The sequence below is a fragment of the Aulonocara stuartgranti genome, assembly GCF_965226115.1.
Source record: "Aulonocara stuartgranti genome assembly, chromosome: 6".
Lineage (NCBI taxonomy): Eukaryota > Metazoa > Chordata > Actinopteri > Cichliformes > Cichlidae > Aulonocara > Aulonocara stuartgranti.
This window is the reverse complement of record NC_138944.1, coordinates 36,850,353-36,861,810: the sequence shown is the minus strand read 5'-3', so window position 1 is coordinate 36,861,810 and position 11,458 is coordinate 36,850,353.

Here is an 11,458-nt window from a genome sequence, read left to right as displayed (position 1 = left end):
AAACAGGATTTGCAGCTGTTTGAGCTAAGATTTCCAAGTTATACACATAATGAAAACCTATACTTTGTTTCGGTCGAGTTCCCCATTCAAATGCATGTAACCTTGAGAAACGCACTGTCTTGGCGAAAGAAAGCGTTTTTGTACAACTTCATATAAATAGCTGTAACTTTTGATAGAAGACTCAGACAAACATGTTTATGGCTTTATCTTATAGAACTCAAGGTCCCCGTGCTGGGAAAACAGGATTTGCAGCTGTTTGAGCTAAGATTTCCAAGTTATACACATAATGAAAACCTATACTTTGTTTCGGTCGAGTTCCCCATTCAAATGCATGTAACAGTGAGAAACGCACTGTCTTGGCGAAAGAAAGCGTTTTTGTACAACTTCATATAAATAGCTGTAACTTTTGATAGAAGACTCAGACAAACATGTTTATGGCTTTATCTTATAGAACTCAAGGTCCCCGTGCTGGGAAAACAGGTTGTGCAGCTGTTTGAGCTAAGATTTTAAAGTTATACACATAATGAAAACCTATACTTTGTTTCGGTCGAGTTCCCCATTCAAATGCATGTAACAGTGAGAAACGCACTGTCTTGGCGAAAGAAAGCGTTTTTGTACAACTTCATATAAATAGCTGTAACTTTTGATAGAAGACTCGAATACACATGTTTATGGCTTTATCTTATAGAACTCAAGGTCCCCTTGCTGGGAAAACAGGATTTGCAGCTGTTTGAGCTAAGATTTCCAATTTATACACATAATGAAAACCTATACTTTGTTTCGGGCGAGTTCCCCATTCAAATGCATGTAACAGTGAGAAACGCACTGTCTTGGTGAAGGAAAGCGTTTTTGTACAACTTCATATAAATAGCTGTAACTTTTGATAGAAGACTCAGACAAACATGTTTATGGCTTTATCTTATAGAACTCAAGGTCCCCGTGCTGGGAAAACAGGTTGTGCAGCTGTTTGAGCTAAGATTTTAAAGTTATACACATAATGAAAACCTATACTTTGTTTCGGTCGAGTTCCCCATTCAAATGCATGTAACAGTGAGAAACGCACTGTCTTGGCGAAATAAAGCGTTTTTGTACACCTTCATATAAATAGCTGTAACTTTTGATAGAAGACTCGGATACACATGTTTATGGCTTTATCTTATAGAACTCAATATCCCCGTGCTGGGAAAACAGGATTTGCAGCTGTTTGAGCTAAGATTTTCAAGTTATACACATAATGAAAACCTATACTTTGTTTCGGTCAAGTTCCCCATTCAAATGCATGTAACAGTGAGAAACGCACTGTCTTGGCGAAATAAAGCGTTTTTGTACACCTTCATATAAATAGCTGTAACTTTTGATAGAAGACTCAGACAAACATGTTTATGGCTTTATCTTATAGAACTCAAGGTCCCCGTGCTGGGAAAACAGGATTTGCAGCTGTTTGAGCTAAGATTTCCAAGTTATACACATAATGAAAACCTATACTTTGTTTCGGTCGAGTTTCCCATTCAAATGCATGTAACAGTGAGAAACGCACTGTCTTGGCGAAAGAAAGCGTTTTTGTACAACTTCATATAAATAGCTGTAACTTTTGATAGAAGACTCAGACAAACATGTTTATGGCTTTATCTTATAGAACTCAAGGTCCCCTTGCTGGGAAAACAGGATTTGCAGCTGTTTGAGCTAAGATTTCCAAGTTATACACATAATGAAAACCTATACTTTGTTTCGGTCGAGTTCCCCATTCAAATGCATGTAACAGTGAGAAACGCACTGTCTTGGCGAAAGAAAGCGTTTTTGTACAACTTCATATAAATAGCTGTAACTTTTGATAGAAGACTCAGACAAACATGTTTATGGCTTTATCTTATAGAACTCAAGGTCCCCGTGCTGGGAAAACAGGATTTGCAGCTGTTTGAGCTAAGATTTTCAAGTTATACACATAATGAAAACCTATACTTTGTTTCGGTCGAGTTCCCCATTCAAATGCATGTAACAGTGAGAAACGCACTGTCTTGGCGAAATAAAGCGTTTTTGTACAACTTCATATAAATAGCTGTAACTTTTGATAGAAGACTCAGACAAACATGTTTATGGCTTTATCTTATAGAACTCAAGGTCCCCGTGCTGGGAAAACAGGATTTGCAGCTGTTTGAGCTAAGATTTTCAAGTTATACACATAATGAAAACCTATACTTTGTTTCGGTCGAGTTCCCCATTCAAATGCATGTAACAGTGAGAAACGCACTGTCTTGGCGAAATAAAGCGTTTTTGTACACCTTCATATAAATAGCTGTAACTTTTGATAGAAGACTCGGATACACATGTTTATGGCTTTATCTTATAGAACTCAAGGTCCCCGTGCTGGGCAAACAGGTTGTGCAGCTGTTTGAGCTAAGATTTCCAAGTTATACACATAATGAAAACCTATACTTTGTTTCGGTCGAGTTCCCCATTCAAATGCATGTAACAGTGAGAAACGCACTGTCTTGGCGAAATAAAGCGTTTTTGTACACCTTCATATAAATAGCTGTAACTTTTGATAGAAGACTCAGACAAACATGTTTATGGCTTTATCTTATAGAACTCAAGGTCCCCGTGCTGGGAAAACAGGATTTGCAGCTGTTTGAGCTAAGATTTCCAAGTTATACACATAATGAAAACCTATACTTTGTTTCGGGCGAGTTCCCCATTCAAATGCATGTAACAGTGAGAAACGCACTGTCTTGGTGAAGGAAAGCGTTTTTGTACAACTTCATATAAATAGCTGTAACTTTTGATAGAAGACTCGGATACACATGTTTATGGCTTTATCTTATAGAACTCAAGGTCCCCGTGCTGGGAAAACAGGTTGTGCAGCTGTTTGAGCTAAGATTTCCAAGTTATACACATAATGAAAACCTATACTTTGTTTCGGTCGAGTTCCCCATTCAAATGCATGTAACAGTGAGAAACGCACTGTCTTGGCGAAAGAAAGCGTTTTTGTACAACTTCATATAAATAGCTGTAACTTTTGATAGAAGACTCAGACAAACATGTTTATGGCTTTATCTTATAGAACTCAAGGTCCCCGTGCTGGGAAAACAGGATTTGTAGCTGTTTGAGCTAAGATTTCCAAGTTATACACATAATGAAAACCTATACTTTGTTTCGGTCGAGTTCCCCATTCAAATGCATGTAACAGTGAGAAACGCACTGTCTTGGCGAAATAAAGCGTTTTTGTACAACTTCATATAAATAGCTGTAACTTTTGATAGAAGACTCAGACAAACATGTTTATGGCTTTATCTTATAGAACTCAAGGTCCCCGTGCTGGGAAAACAGGATTTGCAGCTGTTTGAGCTAAGATTTTCAAGTTATACACATAATGAAAACCTATACTTTGTTTCGGGCGAGTTCCCCTTTCAAATGCATGTAACAGTGAGAAACGCACTGTCTTGGCGAAATAAAGCGTTTTTGTACACCTTCATATAAATAGCTGTAACTTTTGATAGAAGACTCGGATACACATGTTTATGGCTTTATCTTATAGAACTCAAGGTCCCCGTGCTGGGAAAACAGGATTTGCAGCTGTTTGAGCTAAGATTTTCAAGTTATACACATAATGAAAACCTATACTTTGTTTCGGTCGAGTTCCCCATTCAAATGCATGTAACAGTGAGAAACGCACTGTCTTGGCGAAAGAAAGCGTTTTTGTACAACTTCATATAAATAGCTGTAACTTTTGATAGAAGACTCAGACAAACATGTTTATGGCTTTATCTTATAGAACTCAAGGTCCCCTTGCTGGGAAAACAGGATTTGCAGCTGTTTGAGCTAAGATTTCCAAGTTATACACATAATGAAAACCTATACTTTGTTTCGGTCGAGTTCCCCATTCAAATGCATGTAACAGTGAGAAACGCACTGTCTTGGCGAAAGAAAGCGTTTTTGTACAACTTCATATAAATAGCTGTAACTTTTGATAGAAGACTCAGACAAACATGTTTATGGCTTTATCTTATAGAACTCAAGGTCCCCGTGCTGGGAAAACAGGATTTGCAGCTGTTTGAGCTAAGATTTTCAAGTTATACACATAATGAAAACCTATACTTTGTTTCGGTCGAGTTCCCCATTCAAATGCATGTAACAGTGAGAAACGCACTGTCTTGGCGAAATAAAGCGTTTTTGTACAACTTCATATAAATAGCTGTAACTTTTGATAGAAGACTCAGACAAACATGTTTATGGCTTTATCTTATAGAACTCAAGGTCCCCGTGCTGGGAAAACAGGATTTGCAGCTGTTTGAGCTAAGATTTTCAAGTTATACACATAATGAAAACCTATACTTTGTTTCGGTCGAGTTCCCCATTCAAATGCATGTAACAGTGAGAAACGCACTGTCTTGGCGAAATAAAGCGTTTTTGTACACCTTCATATAAATAGCTGTAACTTTTGATAGAAGACTCGGATACACATGTTTATGGCTTTATCTTATAGAACTCAAGGTCCCCGTGCTGGGCAAACAGGTTGTGCAGCTGTTTGAGCTAAGATTTCCAAGTTATACACATAATGAAAACCTATACTTTGTTTCGGTCGAGTTCCCCATTCAAATGCATGTAACAGTGAGAAACGCACTGTCTTGGCGAAATAAAGCGTTTTTGTACACCTTCATATAAATAGCTGTAACTTTTGATAGAAGACTCAGACAAACATGTTTATGGCTTTATCTTATAGAACTCAAGGTCCCCGTGCTGGGAAAACAGGATTTGCAGCTGTTTGAGCTAAGATTTCCAAGTTATACACATAATGAAAACCTATACTTTGTTTCGGGCGAGTTCCCCATTCAAATGCATGTAACAGTGAGAAACGCACTGTCTTGGTGAAGGAAAGCGTTTTTGTACAACTTCATATAAATAGCTGTAACTTTTGATAGAAGACTCGGATACACATGTTTATGGCTTTATCTTATAGAACTCAAGGTCCCCGTGCTGGGAAAACAGGTTGTGCAGCTGTTTGAGCTAAGATTTCCAAGTTATACACATAATGAAAACCTATACTTTGTTTCGGTCGAGTTCCCCATTCAAATGCATGTAACAGTGAGAAACGCACTGTCTTGGCGAAAGAAAGCGTTTTTGTACAACTTCATATAAATAGCTGTAACTTTTGATAGAAGACTCAGACAAACATGTTTATGGCTTTATCTTATAGAACTCAAGGTCCCCGTGCTGGGAAAACAGGATTTGCAGCTGTTTGAGCTAAGATTTTCAAGTTATACACATAATGAAAACCTATACTTTGTTTCGGGCGAGTTCCCCTTTCAAATGCATGTAACAGTGAGAAACGCACTGTCTTGGCGAAATAAAGCGTTTTTGTACACCTTCATATAAATAGCTGTAACTTTTGATAGAAGACTCGGATACACATGTTTATGGCTTTATCTTATAGAACTCAAGGTCCCCGTGCTGGGAAAACAGGATTTGCAGCTGTTTGAGCTAAGATTTTCAAGTTATACACATAATGAAAACCTATACTTTGTTTCGGTCGAGTTCCCCATTCAAATGCATGTAACAGTGAGAAACGCACTGTCTTGGCGAAAGAAAGCGTTTTTGTACAACTTCATATAAATAGCTGTAACTTTTGATAGAAGACTCAGACAAACATGTTTATGGCTTTATCTTATAGAACTCAAGGTCCCCGTGCTGGGAAAACAGGATTTGCAGCTGTTTGAGCTAAGATTTTCAAGTTATACACATAATGAAAACCTATACTTTGTTTCGGGCGAGTTCCCCATTCAAATGCATGTAACAGTGAGAAACGCACTGTCTTGGCGAAATAAAGCGTTTTTGTACACCTTCATATAAATAGCTGTAACTTTTGATAGAAGACTCGGATACACATGTTTATGGCTTTATCTTATAGAACTCAAGGTCCCCGTGCTGGGAAAACAGGATTTGCAGCTGTTTGAGCTAAGATTTTCAAGTTATACACATAATGAAAACCTATACTTTGTTTCGGTCGAGTTCCCCATTCAAATGCATGTAACAGTGAGAAACGCACTGTCTTGGCGAAAGAAAGCGTTTTTGTACAACTTCATATAAATAGCTGTAACTTTTGATAGAAGACTCAGACAAACATGTTTATGGCTTTATCTTATAGAACTCAAGGTCCCCGTGCTGGGAAAACAGGTTGTGCAGCCGTTTGAGCTAAGATTTTCAAGTTATACACATAATGAAAACCTATACTTTGTTTCGGTCGAGTTCCCCATTCAAATGCATGTAACAGTGAGAAACGCACTGTCTTGGCGAAAGAAAGCGTTTTTGTACAACTTCATATAAATAGCTGTAACTTTTGATAGAAGACTCAGAAACACATGTTTATGGCTTTATCTTATAGAACTCAAGGTCCCCGTGCTGGGAAAACAGGATTTGCAGCTGTTTGAGCTAAGATTTTCAAGTTATACACATAATGAAAACCTATACTTTGTTTCGGTCGAGTTCCCCATTCAAATGCATGTAACAGTGAGAAACGCACTGTCTTGGCGAAAGAAAGCGTTTTTGTACAACTTCATATAAATAGCTGTAACTTTTGATAGAAGACTCGAATACACATGTTTATGGCTTTATCTTATAGAACTCAAGGTCCCCTTGCTGGGAAAACAGGATTTGCAGCTGTTTGAGCTAAGATTTTCAAGTTATACACATAATGAAAACCTATACTTTGTTTCGGTCGAGTTCCCCATTCAAATGCATGTAACAGTGAGAAACGCATTGTCTTGGCGAAAGAAAGCGTTTTTGTACAACTTCATATAAATAGCTGTAACTTTTGATAGAAGACTCAGACAAACATGTTTATGGCTTTATCTTATAGAACTCAAGGTCCCCGTGCTGGGAAAACAGGATTTGCAGCTGTTTGAGCTAAGATTTTCAAGTTATACACATAATGAAAACCTATACTTTGTTTCGGTCGAGTTCCCCATTCAAATGCATGTAACAGTGAGAAACGCACTGTCTTGGCGAAATAAAGCGTTTTTGTACACCTTCATATAAATAGCTGTAACTTTTGATAGAAGACTCGGATACACATGTTTATGGCTTTATCTTATAGAACTCAAGGTCCCCGTGCTGGGAAAACAGGATTTGCAGCTGTTTGAGCTAAGATTTTCAAGTTATACACATAATGAAAACCTATACTTTGTTTCGGTCGAGTTCCCCATTCAAATGCATGTAACAGTGAGAAACACACTGTCTTGGCGAAATAAAGCGTTTTTGTACAACTTCATATAAATAGCTGTAACTTTTGATAGAAGACTCGGATACACATGTTTATGGCTTTATCTTATAGAACTCAAGGTCCCCGTGCTGGGAAAACAGGTTGTGCAACTGTTTGAGCTAAGATTTCCAAGTTATACACATAATGAAAACCTATACTTTGTTTCGGTCGAGTTCCCCATTCAAATGCATGTAACAGTGAGAAACGCACTGTCTTGGCGAAATAAAGCGTTTTTGTACACCTTCATATAAATAGCTGTAACTTTTGATAGAAGACTCAGACAAACATGTTTATGGCTTTATCTTATAGAACTCAAGGTCCCCGTGCTGGGAAAACAGGATTTGCAGCTGTTTGAGCTAAGATTTTCAAGTTATACACATAATGAAAACCTATACTTTGTTTCGGTCGAGTTCCCCATTCAAATGCATGTAACAGTGAGAAACGCACTGTCTTGGCGAAATAAAGCGTTTTTGTACACCTTCATATAAATAGCTGTAACTTTTGATAGAAGACTCGGATACACATGTTTATGGCTTTATCTTATAGAACTCAAGGTCCCCGTGCTGGGAAAACAGGATTTGCAGCTGTTTGAGCTAAGATTTTCAAGTTATACACATAATGAAAACCTATACTTTGTTTCGGTCGAGTTCCCCATTCAAATGCATGTAACAGTGAGAAACACACTGTCTTGGCGAAATAAAGCGTTTTTGTACAACTTCATATAAATAGCTGTAACTTTTGATAGAAGACTCGGATACACATGTTTATGGCTTTATCTTATAGAACTCAAGGTCCCCGTGCTGGGCAAACAGGTTGTGCAGCTGTTTGAGCTAAGATTTCCAAGTTATACACATAATGAAAACCTATACTTTGTTTCGGTCGAGTTCCCCATTCAAATGCATGTAACAGTGAGAAACGCACTGTCTTGGTGAAAGAAAGCGTTTTTGTACAACTTCATATAAATAGCTGTAACTTTTGATAGAAGACTCAGACAAACATGTTTATGGCTTTATCTTATAGAACTCAAGGTCCCCGTGCTGGGAAAACAGGATTTGCAGCTGTTTGAGCTAAGATTTTCAAGTTATACACATAATGAAAACCTATACTTTGTTTCGGTCGAGTTCCCCATTCAAATGCATGTAACAGTGAGAAACGCACTGTCTTGGCGAAAGAAAGCGTTTTTGTACAACTTCATATAAATAGCTGTAACTTTTGATAGAAGACTCGAATACACATGTTTATGGCTTTATCTTATAGAACTCAAGGTCCCCTTGCTGGGAAAACAGGATTTGCAGCTGTTTGAGCTAAGATTTCCAAGTTATACACATAATGAAAACCTATACTTTGTTTCGGTCGAGTTCCCCATTCAAATGCATGTAACAGTGAGAAACGCACTGTCTTGGCGAAAGAAAGCGTTTTTGTACAACTTCATATAAATAGCTGTAACTTTTGATAGAAGACTCAGACAAACATGTTTATGGCTTTATCTTATAGAACTCAAGGTCCCCGTGCTGGGAAAACAGGATTTGCAGCTGTTTGAGCTAAGATTTTCAAGTTAAACACATAATGAAAACCTATACTTTGTTTCGGGCGAGTTCCCCATTCAAATGCATGTAACAGTGAGAAACGCACTGTCTTGGCGAAAGAAAGCGTTTTTGTACAACTTCATATAAATAGCTGTAACTTTTGATAGAAGACTCGAATACACATGTTTATGGCTTTATCTTATAGAACTCAAGGTCCCCTTGCTGGGAAAACAGGATTTGCAGCTGTTTGAGCTAAGATTTTCAAGTTATACACATAATGAAAACCTATACTTTGTTTCGGTCGAGTTCCCCATTCAAATGCATGTAACAGTGAGAAACGCACTGTCTTGGCGAAAGAAAGCGTTTTTGTACAACTTCATATAAATAGCTGTAACTTTTGATAGAAGACTCAGATACACATGTTTATGGCTTTATCTTATAGAACTCAAGGTCCCCGTGCTGGGAAAACAGGTTGTGCAGCTGTTTGAGCTAAGATTTTCAAGTTATACACATAATGAAAACCTATACTTTGTTTCGGTCGAGTTCCCCATTCAAATGCATGTAACAGTGAGAAACACACTGTCTTGGCGAAATAAAGCGTTTTTGTACAACTTCATATAAATAGCTGTAACTTTTGATAGAAGACTCGGATACACATGTTTATGGCTTTATCTTATAGAACTCAAGGTCCCCGTGCTGGGAAAACAGGATTTGCAGCTGTTTGAGCTAAGATTTTCAAATTATACACATAATGAAAACCTATACTTTGTTTCGGTCGAGTTCCCCATTCAAATGCATGTAACAGTGAGAAACACACTGTCTTGGCGAAATAAAGCGTTTTTGTACAACTTCATATAAATAGCTGTAACTTTTGATAGAAGACTCGGATACACATGTTTATGGCTTTATCTTATAGAACTCAAGGTCCCCGTGCTGGGCAAACAGGTTGTGCAGCTGTTTGAGCTAAGATTTCCAAGTTATACACATAATGAAAACCTATACTTTGTTTCGGTCGAGTTCCCCATTCAAATGCATGTAACAGTGAGAAACGCACTGTCTTGGTGAAAGAAAGCGTTTTTGTACAACTTCATATAAATAGCTGTAACTTTTGATAGAAGACTCGGATACACATGTTTATGGCTTTATCTTATAGAACTCAAGGTCCCCGTGCTGGGAAAACAGGTTGTGCAACTGTTTGAGCTAAGATTTCCAAGTTATACACATAATGAAAACCTATACTTTGTTTCGGTCGAGTTCCCCATTCAAATGCATGTAACAGTGAGAAACGCACTGTCTTGGCGAAATAAAGCGTTTTTGTACACCTTCATATAAATAGCTGTAACTTTTGATAGAAGACTCAGACAAACATGTTTATGGCTTTATCTTATAGAACTCAAGGTCCCCGTGCTGGGAAAACAGGATTTGCAGCTGTTTGAGCTAAGATTTTCAAGTTATACACATAATGAAAACCTATACTTTGTTTCGGTCGAGTTCCCCATTCAAATGCATGTAACAGTGAGAAACGCACTGTCTTGGCGAAAGAAAGCGTTTTTGTACAACTTCATATAAATAGCTGTAACTTTTGATAGAAGACTCGAATACACATGTTTATGGCTTTATCTTATAGAACTCAAGGTCCCCTTGCTGGGAAAACAGGATTTGCAGCTGTTTGAGCTAAGATTTTCAAGTTATACACATAATGAAAACCTATACTTTGTTTCGGTCGAGTTCCCCATTCAAATGCATGTAACAGTGAGAAACGCACTGTCTTGGCGAAAGAAAGCGTTTTTGTACAACTTCATATAAATAGCTGTAACTTTTGATAGAAGACTCAGACAAACATGTTTATGGCTTTATCTTATAGAACTCAAGGTCCCCGTGCTGGGAAAACAGGATTTGCAGCTGTTTGAGCTAAGATTTTCAAGTTAAACACATAATGAAAACCTATACTTTGTTTCGGGCGAGTTCCCCATTCAAATGCATGTAACAGTGAGAAACGCACTGTCTTGGCGAAAGAAAGCGTTTTTGTACAACTTCATATAAATAGCTGTAACTTTTGATAGAAGACTCGAATACACATGTTTATGGCTTTATCTTATAGAACTCAAGGTCCCCGTGCTGGGAAAACAGGTTGTGCAACTGTTTGAGCTAAGATTTCCAAGTTATACACATAATGAAAACCTATACTTTGTTTCGGTCGAGTTCCCCATTCAAATGCATGTAACAGTGAGAAACGCACTGTCTTGGCGAAATAAAGCGTTTTTGTACACCTTCATATAAATAGCTGTAACTTTTGATAGAAGACTCAGACAAACATGTTTATGGCTTTATCTTATAGAACTCAAGGTCCCCGTGCTGGGAAAACAGGATTTGCAGCTGTTTGAGCTAAGATTTTCAAGTTATACACATAATGAAAACCTATACTTTGTTTCGGTCGAGTTCCCCATTCAAATGCATGTAACAGTGAGAAACGCACTGTCTTGGCGAAATAAAGCGTTTTTGTACACCTTCATATAAATAGCTGTAACTTTTGATAGAAGACTCGGATACACATGTTTATGGCTTTATCTTATAGAACTCAAGGTCCCCGTGCTGGGAAAACAGGATTTGCAGCTGTTTGAGCTAAGATTTTCAAGTTATACACATAATGAAAACCTATACTTTGTTTCGGTCGAGTTCC